Source organism: Malania oleifera, chromosome 13, assembly GCF_029873635.1.
Source record: "Malania oleifera isolate guangnan ecotype guangnan chromosome 13, ASM2987363v1, whole genome shotgun sequence".
NCBI classification, from domain to species: domain Eukaryota; kingdom Viridiplantae; phylum Streptophyta; class Magnoliopsida; order Santalales; family Ximeniaceae; genus Malania; species Malania oleifera.
In genome coordinates, this window is record NC_080429.1 from 17,518,782 (window position 1) to 17,538,048 (window position 19,267).

The following is a 19,267-nucleotide window of genomic DNA, read 5'->3' on the forward strand; positions in this document are numbered from 1 at the left end:
CAAAAATCAAAAATCCCAAGCTCGTCGACGAGGTCATTGTTGGCCTAATAAGGCTTACAATTCTTATTTTGATGATAACAAATCAAATGATATGTTTAATATGTTTCAAGTAAAAGTTTTCAGGAAAATAACAGGGCTCAAAGTGCATAAGAAAGTTCATGGATTACAAAAAGTATGAAGAACAAAGTTATATTGTGAGAAGCTCAAAGGAAGGATTGCAACTACAAAGATGATGGAAGATCAAGTTTGAAAACTAAACGAATTATACTTTTAAGGATATTTTAAAAATGTAAGTACTTCAAAGTAAATCTCAAGTATAAAGTGATTTGAAGCTCATAAAAAGTCAAAAATATGTTTTTATACATATACCCTAAAGAATAATTTTCAAATCAATAAAAAGAAAGGGTTTTAGAAAAAGAAATTTTGTAATGAAGGGTCAGGCAATTGCCATGATAAGGCAGGCGACTGCTAAATTAAATAGAAGGTTTTTTATAAAAAAAAAAAGTCAGTAGCTAGACAGGAGACTACCTAAACTAACAGGCGCCTGTGTGAATAAACCAAGCGACTGCCTGCATTCTGTGTTGAGAGTTGATTTGTGACAGGCGATTGCCACTCGAACGTTGGCAATAAATTTCTCAACGAGAAGATTTTTTGAACCACGTTTTTTAATATATTTATTTCAAAATATTTGGAAATGAATTTTAGAAATCTTTGGGAGTAATGGATGATTTCTAAAAACTATATAAATAGTCTTAATCTCAACATTTTAATGGATGAGAGAAAAGAAAGCATAGAGAGAACATTGACGAGATATTCAAAAGAGTTTTGAAATTAAGCGATCTTCTAAAGTTTCCAGATCTAGTGATTTTCAACAAAATTTCTAATTCAAAAATATTCAAAGGCTTATAGATCAAAGTAAGTTTTCAAAGGTTTTAGATCGACCGATCTTCAAGTATTCAAAATTCTGTTTTCAAAGGATCTAAAACTCTTTCAACGTTAAATCTCTGATCTAAAATTGATTTACATTTTGAAGCAAAGTTTTCCAACAATCAAAATCTTTCATTTTCTTTGGAAAAATATTAAGTAATTCATAATAAGTATTGAGCTTGAAATTTCTTATATTTGAATTACTTTGAGGTATAAAGTGAGCTGATCGTTGTACTAATTTACTCTATTGTGAGAGTTCTCTTTTGCACACAAATTTCCTTATTATCTTTTCTAAGCGATTCAGAGTTGTTGAATCGTTGAACCGAGTAAGGGGTTATTATTTGGAGAGGTCCGCTCTAGCCTAATCGAAGGAGTGTGTTGTAAATTGGTATTGTTCCACCAGGTAACGGAACTGATATAGTGGAATCCTTTGGTGTTTTTGCCAAAGGCGAGGACGTAGGCTGTGTTGAAGCCGAACCTAGTAAAAATTCTTGTCTCTTTCTCTCTGATTTATTTTACATTCCTTACTTGCTATTGTTATATGATTTATATGTGCAGGTTGCAGGTTCTAAATTGAGAAAGAAATAAAAAGTACTTGATATTTAGAAAGTACGTTTTAATTAATCGTTTGCGGAAACCCAAGAAGGGATGACGTTGATTAATCTGCAGAAATCTTGATTAGGTAAAGTGTATGCTAAGAGTTTACAGGGAAATCAACAAAAGCTTTTACATTTTGATTAAGTGATTGAATTATCATGATTACATTGATTGACTTGTAAATTTAAATTTAAATTTCAATATTCTTGAGTGTGGTTATCATTCATATATATCTTGCTTTCTGGGTTGTTAAAATCAAAAGTCTATAAATCATTAAAATATTAAAAAGAATCCAATTCACCCCCCTCGCTTATTCCTCATTTCATTTATGGTCTCATCGACGAGAAGACTATAAGGTCTCATCGATGAGGACGCAATTCGTCGACGAGAACTGCTGAGTCAAGGGTACTATAAATATCCATTTTCATTACTTCTCAGTTAAGAAATCTCATTTTCTCTTTCTATCTCTCTAGAAACTCTCCATACACTTTCTCTCTCTAGATTTCTTCTCTGTTCATCATCTGATTTGAAGATCCAAAGTTACCACGAGGATTGTGGAAGGATTCTCTACAAGTTCTATGGATTGGATTTTCGATTCAACTCTTTTCGGGTTTTGGCGTAAAATCGAGGTAAAGCTCGATTTTCAATTCTGATCTGATAGTTTAGTAGAGAATAGTCTTGTGAGTATCTTCTGTATTGGGATTTTTAGATTTTGGAACTCGATTCGCTGGCCTTAGAGTTTAGAATTTTCCATTTGAGGGAAAGGTAAGGGGAATTGTGTTTATATCGGTTATTTTTAAAAACGGGCTCAGTAACACTGTAGTTCACGATCTTGTGTATGTTTTGGCTACTTATTTGGGGGGATCTAATGGGGAAAACTATTGGCTTTTCATGATTACATTTTTGGGAAAAGGGGGACGATGGGCTACATCCTTGGTTTTGTTGAAAACCGAATGTATATGTTGATTTATATTGTGTTATAGGGATGATCGTGCCTTGACTTGTTTTAAATTGTATATGTTTGTAAAACCATGATTTTAGATTACCAAATGGGTGTGGTTTGTTTGTTTATATAAGCATGCATGTTATGTTTGGTTGAAATGCGAGTAGGAATGGGGTTTTGAATTTGATTCAGGTACTGAGAGTGTCTAACTCTATATTCGAGGGCATATGAAATCGCTAGCCATGATTGGTAAGAGTGTCTGGCTCTATATCTGAGGGCATGAGCCTTACCGGCTGATCACCAAAGGGTATGGATCCACCAATTTAGCACTGGTACGATGTCATGGGAGTCTGAGACTAGTCATGTGCCGGTGGCGTCGTGTTTCGCGGGTTAGCTACGGGCCAACGTCATATGTCGCGGACCGACTTCGAGCCAAAGGGTATGACGACACCAGGATTGCTTGATCATGTGTGTGCGCGTGTATGCACTGTTGTGAAATTAGTACTAGAATTGCATTTAATTGCGTGTATGTTGCATCATGATAACACTCAAATGCCACATACCGATATAACCTGCATTCTTCCTTACTGAGAGGTGTCTCACCCCCGTTGTACATACATATTTTTCAAGTCCTTCTAGTTACCAAAACAAGCGTCCTTGTGTCGGGAGTGTAGTGACCGATGTACTACGGATAGCGCTTGGGTAAGTGCTAGGACTTGTGTTTTTTGGGTTGCCATTTTGAGATATGTTAGGCACCCGGTTGTACGTTATATGATAGAGCCTAGTTTCTGCTTTTGTATAGACTCTGGTATGGTACCAAGTATGTATAAAATGACCTTTTTTCGCTACGTACATTCCATTATGTTTGGATGTGTATAGGGTGCCTGGGAACCCTACGGGGTTGGACCCTCATCATTTGTACTGTATCTTTAGATGTTTTGTTGGATACAAGGACATGTTAGGTTACATTCTCACCCCTAGGTCCCATTTTCGAGTTCGGGGCATGACAAATTCCCCTAGAGTTGAGTTATTTTTGAGTTTGTTATGGAGATATATATGTGTGTGTGTGTGTGTGTGTGTGTGTGTATGTATGTTGATACTCTGGGTATTGCATTCTAACTAATATGTATATATTGTCTTTCGTTGTTAGGTTGTATAATGAAATAACTTTTAACCCGGTACCCAATGCGGGTTGGGGCTAATGAATGGTAATAGGGTGGTTGACGTGACCGATTTATGAATGTTATTGAAGACAAGTGAATATTTATTTATTATTAGAAAAAAAAATTTACAAAAATCGAGGTGTCACACTTCTATTAGATCTGAGCGGCACTGATCCTATCTTTGATGAGTTATACCTTATCATACGCTTGCTGTACTAACTCTGGCCCCGCAACTCACCGTTCTCCCATAGAGGAGAACGACACATTCTAACATAGACTGCCTCAAACGGTGTCATGCCAATGTTGGCTTGACAATTGTTATTGAACCCAAATTCCACCAACAGCATAAACTGGGTCCAGCTACCCCAAAAATCCAGCACGCATGCTTGAAGCATATCTTCTAATATCTGAATCGTTCTCTGGGTCTGTCCGTCTAACTGAGGATGGAATGTCGTGCTGAAAGATAACTGAGACCCTAGAGCATCCTACAAGTTCCTCAAAAATCGTGACGTGAAACCGGGGTCTCGATTTGATACTATAGACACTGGCACACCGTGAGAACGGACTATCTCCAGAATATAAATCTATGCCAGAATGTTAATGGAGTAGTTGATCTTGATGGGAAGGAAATGGGCGGTCTTGGTCAAACGATCTACAATCACCTAAACTGCATTCTGGCCATGCAATGTCGACGGCAACCCTGAAACAAAATATATAGATATGTGATCCCATTTCCACTCTAGAATAAATAGTGGCTGCAACTGGCCTACCGGCCTCTGGTGCTTATCCTTTACTTGCTGACATGTCAAACACTGTGCTACATATTCGGCAATCTCTTTTTTCATACCACTCCACCAATAAGATTCTCGCAGATCCCTATACATTTTCATGCTACTGGGATGAACTGTGTATAGAGATCTATAAGCCTCTTCTAGGATGATCTTTCTGATATCAGCATCAGCAGGAACACATAATCTAAAACGGAACCACAAAGCCCCATCATTTGTAGTACAAAACTCCTTTCCCTAACCACCCTGTACTCTGACCATTACCTCTACTAATTATGGATCCTCTTTCTGAGCAGCTTTAATCCTTTCCTACAGAGTAGGCTACACCACCAAGCTGGAAATACATGCCTGAGGATCACTCTTGACCAAATCTATGCTGAGTCTCTCCAGATCCTTCAGGATCGGATTATGAATCTCCATAACTGCTAGTGTCGGTCCCACAAACTTCCTGCTCAACGCATTAGCTAACACGTTTTCTTTCCCTAAGTGGTAACTTATAGTGTAGTCAAAATCTTTAATAAGCTCCAACCACCTTCTCTGCCTCATGTTCAGTTCCTTCTGAGTGAAAAAGTACTTAAAAATTTTGTCGTCGGAGAATATCTCGCACCGTTCGCCATACAGGTAATGCCTCCAAATCTTCAATGCTTGTACCACTGCAGCCAATTTGAGATTGTGGGTAGGATAGTTCTTTTCATACTCTTTCAACTACTTGGAAGCATACGCTACCACCCTACCATGTTGTATCAATACACAACCAAGTCCATTCAAGGACGCATCACTGTAGATAACATAACCCTCACCCCCTGATGGAATGATCAACACTGGTGCTGTGACAAGCCTTTGCTTCAATTCCTGGAAGCTCTGCTCATGGTTGTCGTCCCATTCAAACCTGACATTCTTCCTAGTCAGCCATGTCGGAAGCCCTGATAATGCTGAAAATCTCTTAACAAAATGACGGTAATAACCAGTCAACCCCAAGAAACTCCTGATCTCCTAAACGTTCCTCGGTCTAGCCCAATTCACTACCACATCAATTTTACTAGGATCCACAGAAATTTCACCCCCTGGGATGACATGCCCCAAAAACACAACCTCTCAAGCCAAAATTCACATTTCTGAACTTGGTGTACAACTTCTTTTCTCTGAGCGTCTATAAGACCTAGTTCAAATGCGTCTCATGCTCCTCATAGCTACTTGAATAGACTAGTATATGATCAATAAAAACAACAAAAAATTGGTCTAAATATTGGTGGAAGATTCTATTCATCAAATCCATGAATATTGCAGAAGCATTTGTCAGACCAAAAGGCATAACAAGAAACTCATAATGCCCATACCTGATTCTAAAGGTTGTCTTTGTGATGTCTTCTGCCCTTACCTTTACTTGATGATAACCTAATCTGCGGTCAATCTTAGAATAAACCCATGTACCCTGGAGCTGATTGAATAAGTCGTCTATACGGGGTAAAGGATACTTATTCTTCATTGTCACCTTATTAATTTCCCTATAATCTATACACATCCTCATGGACTCGTCTTTCTTCTTCACAAATAACATTGGAGCTCCCCATGGAGATACATTGGGCCATATAAAACCCTTATCAAACAAATCTTGCAACTGGTTCTTTGATTCTTCCAATCTATTGGTGTCATTCGGAAAGGTACTTTAGAGATCTGCGCTATACCTGAAAGCAAATCAATAGGAAAATCTACCTCACGATCAGGTGGCAAGGCTGGTAACTCATCTGGAAAAACATCTGTAAACTCTTTTACTACTGGTGTACTAGTGAGCTTTAATTCATTCTCTAACATTTCCTTCACAAAGGTCATGAACCCCTGACAAACACTCAGGAGTAGTCTCCTCGCCTGAATAGCCGAAACTAATTAAGGTGGGTATTACACTTGCGACCCTATGAACCTGAATTATGATCTTCCCAGAGGTATGAAAATCACTTCTCTTGAACGACAGTCTACACTGGCAAAGTTAGCTGCTAGCCAATCTATGCCGAATATTACATCAAACCTATGCATGTCTAGCACTATCAAATCAGCAGACAAAACTTTCCCCTGAATATCAACTAGACAGCCTCTGAGCACCCTACTACACCTCACTACTGACTCGGTCGGTGTAGTTACTAATAGTTCGGTGTCTAATAACTATGTTTATACCTCACACAATTTGATACACCCCATAGACACGAACGAGTGCATGGCTTTTGAATCAAATAATACAATAACTTTAAATGAAAACATGCTAACCATACCTATCACCACGTTGCCTATTGTCTCAGCATCACTTGACGTCAAGGTATAAACTCTCACTGGAGCCGTATTCCTTTGCTGACCTCCACGAGGCACCTGATAACCTCCCAGAGCAAGTCTAGGAGTGGGAGCAACTCCAATTTGAGCTTGCCAATCCCTCATCATATGCCTTGGCTCCCACATCGATAACAGATACCTCACCCAACACGACATTCCCTCGGGTGTCTCTTCCCACAAGTCAGACAAGCTGGAAAAGATTGCATACCTTAAAACTGACGATTCCCTGACTCTTGCCTCCAATACCTGTAGTAGCCACCTCTCTCCCACGAACCTCGACTAAACCTGTTGATTAAGGTGTAATCCTAAGAGGGGGGGGTGAATTGGGTATTTTAAAAAATTCTTTGAAACTTATTTACCATTCAATCCCTATTTCTATGTTTAACTAATTAATGGCTAGAATTTGATTTTGATTTGAATTACTAAATCAATGAAATCCTTTTTACCCAATTAAGTGCGTGTAAAGTTATTCAACATACACAAGCAAGCAAGAAATTAAAATATGATGTGAAAAATAAAGAGGATAAGGGAAGAGAGAATGCAACCACGATTTTACGAGGTTCAGCCAACCCGGCCTATGTCCTCGCCTTGAGCAACCCACTCAAGGATTCCACTATAATCCCTGCTCCTTAAATTGGGACGGAGCTTCCCTTACAATCCTCTGCTTGCAAGAGATACAACTCCCTCCTAATCCACTGCTTACAAGAGGTACAGCTTCCTCCTAATCCGCTGCTTACAAGAGGTTCAACTTCCTCCTCACACTCAGTTCACAACTCGAACCGTGTTTACAATTTAGGCTCAAATTTGCAAACACTCAATGTTGCTTCTAACAAAAGATGGCGAGTACAATTCAAAGTCCTAGTACATTAACATATGATATAACTTGAAGCTCAGAATGTATGGAAACGATACAATCGTTTTATGAATGATTATGCTTCAACACACAAATCCCTCTTTAACCAAAACTCTCAAGTAAAGAAATATTTGAAATGCTTTGGAGTATATTGGGGTTCTAGTTCACTTTGTTAAGATGCACAAATATGTCTAATGTGAACTTGATAAAAGCCTTATCTTGAATATTTTATCAATCTATATCAAAAAGCTTTTTATCAAATATTTAATCACAATTCGATCTTTGTAATATGTAAATGTGCATGATATGTAATTCAAAGATCAAAATACTGAGTATAAGGTTTTCCAAACAAAATATCCTTCAATAAGATAAATATTTATGAATACCAAGGATATATATTCAAGTGTTTTAATATATCTAAAATATGAATCTTTTAACTTAATACACACTTGAATTAAAAATCAAAGTAATCTATTTCAGAAAAATATCCTTCAATAACATATGTATTTAAGAACTCCAAGGATATCTAATCAAGTGCTTTTTAATATATCTAAAATATAGATCCTTTGGAAAATACTCACTTGAAACAACCTTTTCAATCAATCGCACAACTTAAATCAAGTAATGATCTTGTTAAAAAAAAATATGTATATGTATATGTATATGCAAGATCAAACTTTTCCAATGAAAATCAAGAACAAGTGATGGGATGAGAAAATCTTGAAAATATTGACTTGAATGATCAAACCTCAATACCAAGTTGACAAACAAGATGTATAAGAGAGATCCCTTTGAGATTCTAAATTGATTGGCCCAAGCTCGATGAGTAGAAGTTGAAGTGTAGGCAATCGTATAACAATGAGAGCAAGTTTCTCAATCTTTTTCAATAATATGCATTCTTCGCTTCTTGTATGTCTTAGCTTCGTTCTAGGGTTTAGATATTTAGTATTTATAATGTCTTACCCTTAGGATTGATCTCAACCATTGGATCAAAGAAAAGGCTCGCGAGTTCGTTTAATAAAAATCTGATTTTTTAGGCTTTCCCGCAAGTTCAGGCAACCGAACTGGGGTTCAGGCTCCTAAAGTGACAACTTCAGGCGCTTGAGGTTCTAGGGTCAGGTGACCGAAGTACCTCTACCAGGTTCTATCTTTCCCATTTAATTCTTCAGGTGATTGCACTTAATCTTCAGGCTACCGAACTTATTCTTCAGGCTACTAAAGTAAAGTTTAGGTGACCGAACTCCCCTTTTTCTCAAATTTTCTTTTCTAAGTTAAAAATCTGCTTTGATTCTCTTCTTGGGTCTTTTATAAAACATATTTTTTAATGATTTGAAAACATTTCTAAGTTCATACAGGTTCCCTAATGATATACATGAAATGCATGAATCCTAACAATCATTCGAAGTTATGAGCCTCAAATTAAATCATACGAAAATGTAAGTACATGAGATCTAAATACCCATTCCCAAGATATTCTTGAATTTTTCCACTTGCATTTTGATTCTTGTACTCTTTGATTTCCATGGAGCTTGTCAAAATGTGTCAGCTTTACTTTATGGCTTCCATGTCTGGTTATCTTTTCATGCATGCTTAATATAGGTCCTGTCCACAAACTCAATGCACAGATCAAATACCAAGTGATTTGTCATTATCAAAACAGGATTGGACTCGTAGAGTCAACAAAACCCTTGCTGGGAACTAGAAGGCGTGGATCTCTTTCTTTGTCTCTACTCCTCAACTTCCAAACGCTCCTCGGCTTCTGCCATAGCTGCTCTGTCTACTAGCTCGGCAAAATCTTGTAATTTCAGTATTGACACTTACTTATATAATTCTCTTCTTAGACCTCTTTCAAATTGTCTTACCTTCTTCATCTCATCTAGAATAATGTACGGGGCGAAATGAGATAACTTAATGAACCTCGCCACGTACTGATACACTGTTTGCGGTTCCTGCTTCAGATTCAAGAACTCCTCTATCTTGGCTTCTCTAGACGAGGCTGAGAAGTATCTATCAAAAAATATCTCCTTAAATTGTTCTCGAGTCATCTCCATAAGCACTGCCCTTTGCTACTCCAGAAGTTTCACTACCGTCCACCATATTTTGGCCCCTCTAGTCAGTTTATATGTAGCGAATAGCGCCCTTTGCTCCTTAATACACTGTAGCACTGCAAACACCTTTTCAATCTCTTGTATCCAATTATCAGTGACTCCAGGATTAGTTCCTCCTGATAAAGTCGGAGGATTTATTTTAATAAGCTTCTCAATCGAACTACTGCAGCCTGTAGACGACCCACCCTACTCTCTGGAGTTTCTAACAATTTCAGGCATGACTTGCTGAGCCCCGCTGTGTAGTATTACGTCTGAATCGTCACCAGCAGTGCTCAAGGGCTCAGCACCCTCATTACCACTAGCATGGGCGCTACTACCTTCAGGGTTAATTTTAAAAAGACAATAAACTTAGCTTAGGACCCTATTACCATAACATATCATCTAACTAGCATATTATATCCTTAACCGATTTATCATCCCTGATCTTAATTCAAGGTTCAATCCTGCAACCTAGATACCCAACCCAACAATAGTTTACTATGGCTTTCCTGAAAGCGTCACCTTAGGAAAGAAACACAAACCATCACGGAACTCCTGCATCTAGACTGCAAAACCAAACCTCAAATTCCCTTATCCTATACTCTAATATTATTACCGCTGCATTCTAGAGTCTACAAGACCTAGCATCCTAGGCTTTGATACCAAACTGTAACGTCTAGTTTATCTTACTATATAATCAACCACATTAAATACCCTAATACCTTTAACTTATAACATAACAATGTCAACCCGAACCCATGGGTAGTGAGGACACACCTGTTATATGTAGTAGACACTTAAGCAGCGGTAAATATAAATTTCATTCACCCAACCATAAAATACAATACCAGAGTTACTTACATTCCACTATATTTATATATATGTATATATATAGAATCCTCAAAAACACCAAAGATAAAACTAGATTCTTACATCAAAACCTACTGACACTAGTTCAAAACTCACCCTCCTAGCAGGGTAGAACAACTGCCTCAATGGCGTGGAGCTCGATTTGCCTGTTTTTCTAGGTTCCTTGAAATGGTTTAGAGCTAGGGTGAAACACTTCTCAGTAAGGGAAATAAAATAAATGCAATTGTGTGGCAACATGAATATTTACATGCTAAAATAGATATACAGTACATATCACATGCCTGAAAATACTGATAATATCAAAACTGAGTAAACATATAATTTCATAGTTATACTAAGTTATATTGTATCTCAATGTTCATAAAATCATCTGCTATAAACAGTAGTACTGAAATATACCCATGATTAATAGCTAGCTGGTGTCATGTATTACCCCCTATGATGGGTTATGCAGCCCGAAGGAGGGACCCGACAATGGCTGGCCGACCACTACCGAGTCAAAAAATGTCTGTAAGTATGAGGGCCCGCCACACCCTAGTCCGGACTATCAGGTGGACGTCTACAACTCTATTCTGAAAGCCACATCGACTATCCATCTCCCACCCCCTCTACTGGTAGGGGTGGTTAGCACAAGTTTGAACCGAACTGAACTGTATAGCTATAGTACCGTGCTCTTGAAAACTTATATGAACTATCATCCGAGTTCTAATAACATATATTACATGATCATATACTGTTTTAACATAAATAGATTGATAGCATTTTTTGAATTTTCTCATAACATAAATAATCACGACTTTGCGCCGGATAACATACATAACTACAACCTTGCACTGACTATCAATCACGGCCTTGCGCTGAGCATATCATAGATACTGAACTGAGCATATGTACTATTTATCATATATTCTGAAACCATAATTTCCTGTATTATCCATGTTATTCCTGAAAATAATTGTAAACATGTTTTTTCTATAAATTTGACTTAACATAATACAATATACGTGAAATAATATTCATGCCACACAAACTGAATAAAATCATGAATTTTGTTTTGAAATCATGTTTCCTGACATTTTTACACTAAAAACAAATTCCTATGTAACAAAAGTATTTTCCCAAATATATTCATACATAATACATGCTTTCTGAAAATTAATTTGCTATTAAATAATGATAATTTTCACAAAAAATTACTGTTTTAGTTTATTCCCTTACCTGACTACTAGAAAGTCCCAAAAATAACTAGCCCTGCACTCATTGGGTTCTCAACTTAACACCCTAAAACTAACATTGCCCTAAACAAAATTTTAGTATTTCTTCAAATGCTACCTTATTTACAATTGTAGGAATGTCAAATACTCAATAAAAAACCTCATCTTGAACCTTGGATGGAGTCCAAGTTATTCCAACCAACAATGTAGACTTAAAGAGAACTTCCCTAGGTGCAGCGTGGCGCCTTTAGATCGTCGATCCGGCAAAGAACGTACCCAAAATCTTAGAGAGGAGGAAGGAGAACCGAATAGGAGAGAGAGAGAGAGAGAGAGAGAGAGAGAGAGAAGTTCTTCGCGTGAATTCTACGATGAAAACTGAGTTCAGGCTACTTGTACACTTGCACTCGTCAATGAGACATGTCACCTCGTCAACGATGCCACAAAGAGAGTTCTTCGATGAACGCTTATTCCTCGTCGACAAAATTCAGAACTGAAAATATCCTTTTGGTAACTTCTCGTCGACGAGATGCGTGTCCACGTCGACGATCCTATCAAGAGTGTTTGTCGACGAACTTGTTGCATTCGTCGATGAGGCCCTGTTGAATTCCAAATTTATAATTTCCTTTTCTCTCCTCCTCCTATTATTTAATTAATATAATTCACTAGGTCTCTACAGGTACACCTTACGTGACGGTGTATTCCTTTTCATGTCACGCCTAGAATACAAAGATAATATGTTTTTGTGTACAAATAAAGTGATTCTTCAACAAGCAAAGATGTACAAGTTAAAGCTCTAATTGCACTCACACAAGATATGAAATAAAGCTCAAGTGAGTATGGGTATTTTTCTAAATAAAATTTTTGCAATCTTTGGATGAAAATATATATGATGAACACTCAAAAATTCAACCCCAATAAATATTTCTCCAAAATTGTTTCTCAATAAAATGTAGGAGATCCTAGGGTTTTGCTCTCAAAGAGTTTTTGCACAAGTGAATATATATTATCTTTGATTTAAAACATGGAGTATGCATTAAAAGCTTCAAAGATCTTAAACCCTTAACACAATTTTCCAACAATGCTATTCAAAAAGTATAGTTCAAAGGAGGCTATAGTTTTTTCTTAAAAGAGATTTTTGCAATAAAAGCACAATGAGCTTTTGAATCTTATAGTGAATGTGCAAAGATTCACAAATTATATAAAGTTTTCCCAAAGATATATATCAAGAAAATATATGGGAGAAACTTTGAACTTACTCTCTAAAAATGATTTTCAAAAAGGATTAAGAGAAAGTAAGTGCTTTTGATGATAAACTAAATGCCCAAACAAGGAGAAATCAAATTCTCTCTTACAAAAAGATTTACAAACAAACAAGTATAAGAGAGTATAAATCAATAAAGCACAAAAATATTTTTAGAGGATTTTCAATCTAAGCATTGGTTAATAAAATAGTTATTTGGGGGGGGGGGGGGGCGCTATTTATAGACATATTCCAAAATATGATCGTTAGGGATACATAGGGTATTTTTTAAAAAATATTTAATAAAAAATTAAACCCGTTTAGCGCTGAAAACATTTGGCAACCCGAGAGGGTCAACTGAGGCATGCGCCAGTCAACTGACCTAGGGCAAAATTCAAATTTTCATTGGGGTTCGGTCAATTGAGTAAGAGGCTGGTCGACTGACCTAGGCGATTGCCAACCCTTCAATACACAGTTGGCTGAGTGAACAGTGCTAGTCGGCTGAGCCATTCTAAGGCTAAATGGCCGGTCAGCTGGGGCTACTCAATAGGCCAAAATATGTTGGTCGATCGACTGAGTAGTCTCAGTACAAATTTGGTCGGTTGGCCGAGGCATTTAAGGCATGCCATTTATAAAGGGTCGGTCGACTAAGTATATTTACTCATTAAGGGGCCGATCGATCGAGGTTAGTTAAAAAACCAAGTTTTAACTTTATTTTGACCCAAAATTTGACCTTAAAACTTTCAACCCTATATGTGTATGACATTTTGAGTGAAGGGTTTTTCATGAAGATTGAGGTTCCTTCAGGTCAGTCTATGGTCAATTGACCTTAGCATCATATCACGTAGAGCATGCATTATTACAAACCAATCTAAATACATTACAAATAAACAAATTTTGTCTTCATTCCTTTGCTCTTCAAACTTCATGGAATGCATCAGGATGAATATGCTTTTAGTCCCTTCTTGGCGTCCATTTCCCTTTTCCCTTATGTGTGTGCTAGATTATTACCTATTCAAGCACTAAATATACACATAAGATGCAAGTGTTTTGTTAGCATCAAAATAGGGATTGGACTTAAAAAGTCGACAGGGTTAAGATCTCCTAAATCCCCCAAATATTAGGGTGATTTATAGTTGATTAGTTTGTAGATAATTAGTTATGTAAAACAAAGAAAAAAAGATGATACATATTTCATCTAATAAGTTTTTATTTTTTTATCAATTAATGGTAAATAGTATTGATCAAAATGGATATGTACAATATACACTGGGCATACCCAAGCAAGGGAAAGCCAAGCTCCCAATCAGAAGATCAAATCAAAACCTGACAATAGTTAGATACAGATAGGCATACCTAGGGGCTAAGAGACCAAATGAAATAGAACAACCGAAATAAAAAACAAGCATTCCAAAACTCAATCAAAGGAGTACAATAAATTGTTTCTTTAGTCTTCATGCCATTAATGTCAACTTTTTCTTCAATCTCAATCATAACTTGTCTTTTTCTCTTCTCCTTCTCAGTCATTCTTAGCTCTTCTAATCATGCCCCATCACCTCCCTATCTTTCCCCTCCTATGATTTTTATTATTTTACCATTCCTTATTCATTCTTACAAAAATTATTCATGTTGCATTTGAGAGCATGAATTCCGAATTTTAGGTTTGAATTAAGGTGAATTTGAACAAATTTTCAATATAATTTTATACCACATGTGATCCAAATTTAATACAAATCTAAATCCAAGATTGTCTAAAAATGGGGTCAATCTTTTAGAAGGTGCAGAATTATACTAAATAATATCTAAGCTTGTAATATTAGCTTCTTCTAACAAAGAGATAGTCAGTCGCGAACTTGCTAATTTAAATTACAATATGGTCAAAATCAATGGTACCAGTGTTACTAATACACCTTAATACTAAAGTGGCTTTGCCTAAAGCTTATTGTCTGGTTATAATGGAAAATCAAGATATGTTAGATTTTAGACACTTTATGTTTGGTGATTGGGTAATAATAATCAAATTTGTAAGTAATTGGTTCGATAATATGTTTACCAATTAGTTTACTTAATTAAATGTTGATGTCACTATACATTGTTTTATAGAAATCAAATGTCGATGTTACTAAAAAAAAAAAACTTTTAGCAACATCAAATTTTTTTTTTTAGCTACATCAACTTTGGACATCACTGTAGGCATGTAAATTAAATTGAGACAAATCTATGAAACCAAGTTCAATGTCTCTACGAAATTGGTTATATATAATAGATTAATTTTTGTTAGCCAAAAATTGATAAAAACTAGCAATTTTTGCTACTTTCAAGTTAAATAATTAAGTAATATTATTTAGAAAATTTTTAGTAAATTTATTGTGCGCGAAATACGTAACTGTGGTTTTGTAATTGTATGGTTACCAAAACTACGTCATTTTGGACAGAAGAGGGCCAAAAGAAAAGCATACATGCACTTCCGCTCGCGCCAAATGTGCAGCTGTAAGGATTCAAATTCCCAGAGATCAGTCTTTTCAGGTACTCCACCTGAAACGTGAAACCGTATCAAAAACCCCCAAATCTCCAATTCCCTCATTCATCTTTGGAATCCCTAGACTTATGATTGTTTTGGAGGCTGCGAGCAGTTGCATTTTTCTCACTTGATTTGGCGCTTGATCCACAGACCGAGGTTCTTGTTGCCAGAAACCCTAATTCATCAGCGGTTTCACAGCAGCAAAAGGTGGGTTTCTCAGCTTCGGCTGCTTTGTTTGCAAAGCATGTCAAACTGGTGATTTGATGCGTCTAACCAAGTCTAAGCATTTAGGGTTTGTTTTTCAACTTTGTTGGAGTGAGTATGGTGATATCAATTGTTTTTCATGAATGGTTTATTTATTTTTCTGATGTTTTGTGGTCAAGAATGCCATTTTAATTTATTTTGCATTTCCAAGTTTTAATATCTACGCAGCATGTCTGATCAGATTGACCTGAATCGCTTTAAATACCTGGTTGGACCTGTTAGTTTGTCGTGTGAGACATAAAAAGTTATGACTGGTGATATAATGCTATGTGTTCTGGCATTGAAGATGTCATGTATTCTTTGCTCTGCATTTGCCTGTTTTATTAGATATTTCAATCTAAAGTTTGAATTCGAGAGGTTCATTGTAACACAAATTTTAATTCTACTTTGCTGTCTATTTCTTCCTTTTCTCTTGTAATTAAAATTCATTTAGATCTGAAGCATGTGCAATTTCTTTGATGTTGTTTGGATTCTTGTGGTGTCTTTAAAAGTGCGAGCTTTCTTTGCCCAGAAAAATGGTATTGTTGGAAGAACATATCTAAGAAATTTCAGATTATTTTTTTTTCACAAAATTGTCAAAGTTTTTATTCCTGTGGCATTCTTTGCATGATTTCTTGCGTTCTGAAACATTGTTTAAATCATTTATATGCTGACTGTCAATTAGTTTGCATTTTTATTTTTACGAGATGGGCATAAGCACACACATGCACAAATGAGATAAGAAAGGAGAGAGACTGGGGGTGGGGGGGATTGTTTGTCGGCAGTTTTGGTAACTCTAAAACTGTGGCTGTGCTTCCTTATAAGGTTTTAGGCATGAAACTTGAGACTTCTTTACTGCTCATGCAAGCAAGAAGTGAGAAATATAAGAATGAGTTTATATTCAAATACAAAGAAACAGTTGTTGATGTGTCTAATCTATGCTGTGAGAAGGTTGCACACTATAAGCAAGCTGGCGTTGGCCCAAAGGCACCAGGAGATCTACTCTGAACTTGGTGGAGTGATGGACTATGAGGAAAATCAAAGCCAGCTGAATAGGTAATGGGTAATTGGGTACTCACCTTGTCATGTTTGAGGCATTGGTACATTTTTGTATGCAATGGCATACAATGCTATGCATGTGTTAATGAATATGGACTCCAAATGAATTCTGGTTGAGAGATAGAAAACATGAAACTAAATAGTTCTCTGTGGAAACATGTGCATCAGTTTGCAATACCCTTTGCTCTGCTGTTTAATTATTTACACTTGTGCATTGCAGGAGGCAGCATCAAATTTCTCGTACAGTCAGAGTGACATTCAGGAGGCAGCATCTATTTGCTCCTCCTGAAAAATATGAGCACGAGCAAATGGCACAACCATGGGGATTGAAATTCCATTTACTTCTCTGAAAGTTATGGCATTCAACAAAGAATGTCAGTATTTTAATTTTTAGCAACATTTTCTGATTCCTATATACCATTAAATATATATATATATATATATATATATATATTTAATGGTTTGACTCTGCAGTATTGGATGGGTGACTGAATTATGTTATAATTTTTAATGAGATTGTTAGAAGTTGTTACGCACAGTGTTCTGCATTTGCCGCATGCAGTTTGCCTGCACTCAGTATCACAGCACCTGTTTGGATTGGTTTCGTGGTTACTTGATTTGCTTGATATATGGAATTTTGAGGATGATCTTGTCATTGAAATCTTTTTGTTGGAATATTTACGTGAAATTTTCTTTCTTTTGCACATTGTCATTGTGAGATGATGGTTACTTTATTTAAAGCAATCAACACGTAACCCAATGGAATAATGCCATCAGTTTTTGAAATGCAATCACCTCGAGTATATTCAATTTTTTTATTCTGCTTTTTATTAAGATTGTGGTTATAATTTAAGTCTTGTGGCATCATTAACTACATGACTTCCATTACTAGATCATTGTCAGTTGCTGCCTTGCCAAATAATACACTAAAGTTGTCATGCTGAGAAAGATAGCCTAGAGATTTGACTGTTAGTTTGGTAAAGAATCTTGCCTTTGTTTTGTAGGATTTACAAAACCTCATCCTGAAAGATTGCATAAGGTGCTTCAAAATATTGTGTTTGTGTAGCAGATCCCATAGTTTCAAACTTGGGCTGGAATAGCTTGCTTGACCAAGTCAGTCAGAGGGACCTGCTCACATTGCTAGTTGTGGTTGTTAGAAAATTTCCATGAGGATCTTCAACTTATTTTGTAAACCGTAATCAACTAACGATAAAGAAAAAAATTCAAAATATACTTTACGACTTTTCCATCAAGACAATAGAACTTTGATTCAATTAGCCCTTCTTTCCTTCTATTCTTGTTGATCAAGTCTTTATTATGCTGAAAATTACTTGATCCTCTCTCCCTTTACTCAGTTTTATTTTAGTCGTATTGATGAAGATTCTTCCAAACTTGGTTGAGTGGTGAGAGGGACCAAGAGTCCTATATATAGAATTCCATTAGTGACTCAATCCAACAAAGAGTTATAAATGTATACATATGCCTTCCCTTTCCTCCAAAGTGAATGTACTTTAATTAAATTTGATGTAGCCCTTAATGATACATTGGTTATGAGATCCATGACTTTGGTCAATGTATATCCGTTATACCAATGTATCTTGGGAGACTCTACATTAACCATTATGGATACATGACTTTGGTCATTGTATCTTACATACCAAAAAATAAGGTACTTGACTTTGGTCAATGTACCAGATAAATCTTACTACTTAATTAATTATTTATATGTAGACACACACAACCTTTTTGATCATGAAGATCACCCACACATATATAAAAATTTCCAACATTCTCCCAATTGATCCAATGATCACATTGAGAAACATATTTCTTTTATTTAGATTAGCATTCACTGTGCACTTAATGAAACAAATAACTAAGGTGGATCACGACAGTTTTATGTTAAATATCTAACATAATTCCTTCCATATATCACATGCTTAACATTTATTTAGATAAGTCATAACGAGGAAGACTATGAATTGTTCAATTATGTTCGTATCATAAAAATGGTTCTACAATAATGTCGAACACCATAATCATTTTCCATCATCTTTCATTTTCAATAATGTGCATATACATAAATTATAAGACATAATTTGCATGCTCATTATGCATTTAGGCGTCAACACTTTAATCAATGGGTCTACTTATCATCTTGGCGCTTATCTCGCACCCTTTCTCTAATGACAAGATATCTCAACTTTATTTGTTTTTAACTTTCTTAAACATTTGTTGTTTTTAGAGAAGAAATCATCACATAATGCTCTGATGGGCCTTCAAATAAAATTTATTATTCAAAATCCCAAATGAAATTCCTTAACCAATTTACTTGGGAGGTCATGAAATAATTCCAACTTCCAATGCATAACAAATATCGATGCGTGTACATGCATGAGCATAACACATGCTTCAAACCAAAAATGCATATGGACTATTTTTC

General features: G+C 36.1%; 1 long non-coding RNA gene across 1 annotated transcript; it reads left to right on the forward strand.

Moving 5' to 3' along the window:
• The first annotated feature begins 15,497 nt into the window (after positions 1-15,497).
• Positions 15,498-17,485, forward strand: LOC131146229 (uncharacterized). Its single transcript, XR_009134278.1, has 3 exons — positions 15,498-15,729; positions 16,717-16,821; positions 17,045-17,485. It is a non-coding gene; the product is annotated as an uncharacterized LOC131146229 (long non-coding RNA).
• Positions 17,486-19,267: the final 1,782 nt, after the last annotated feature.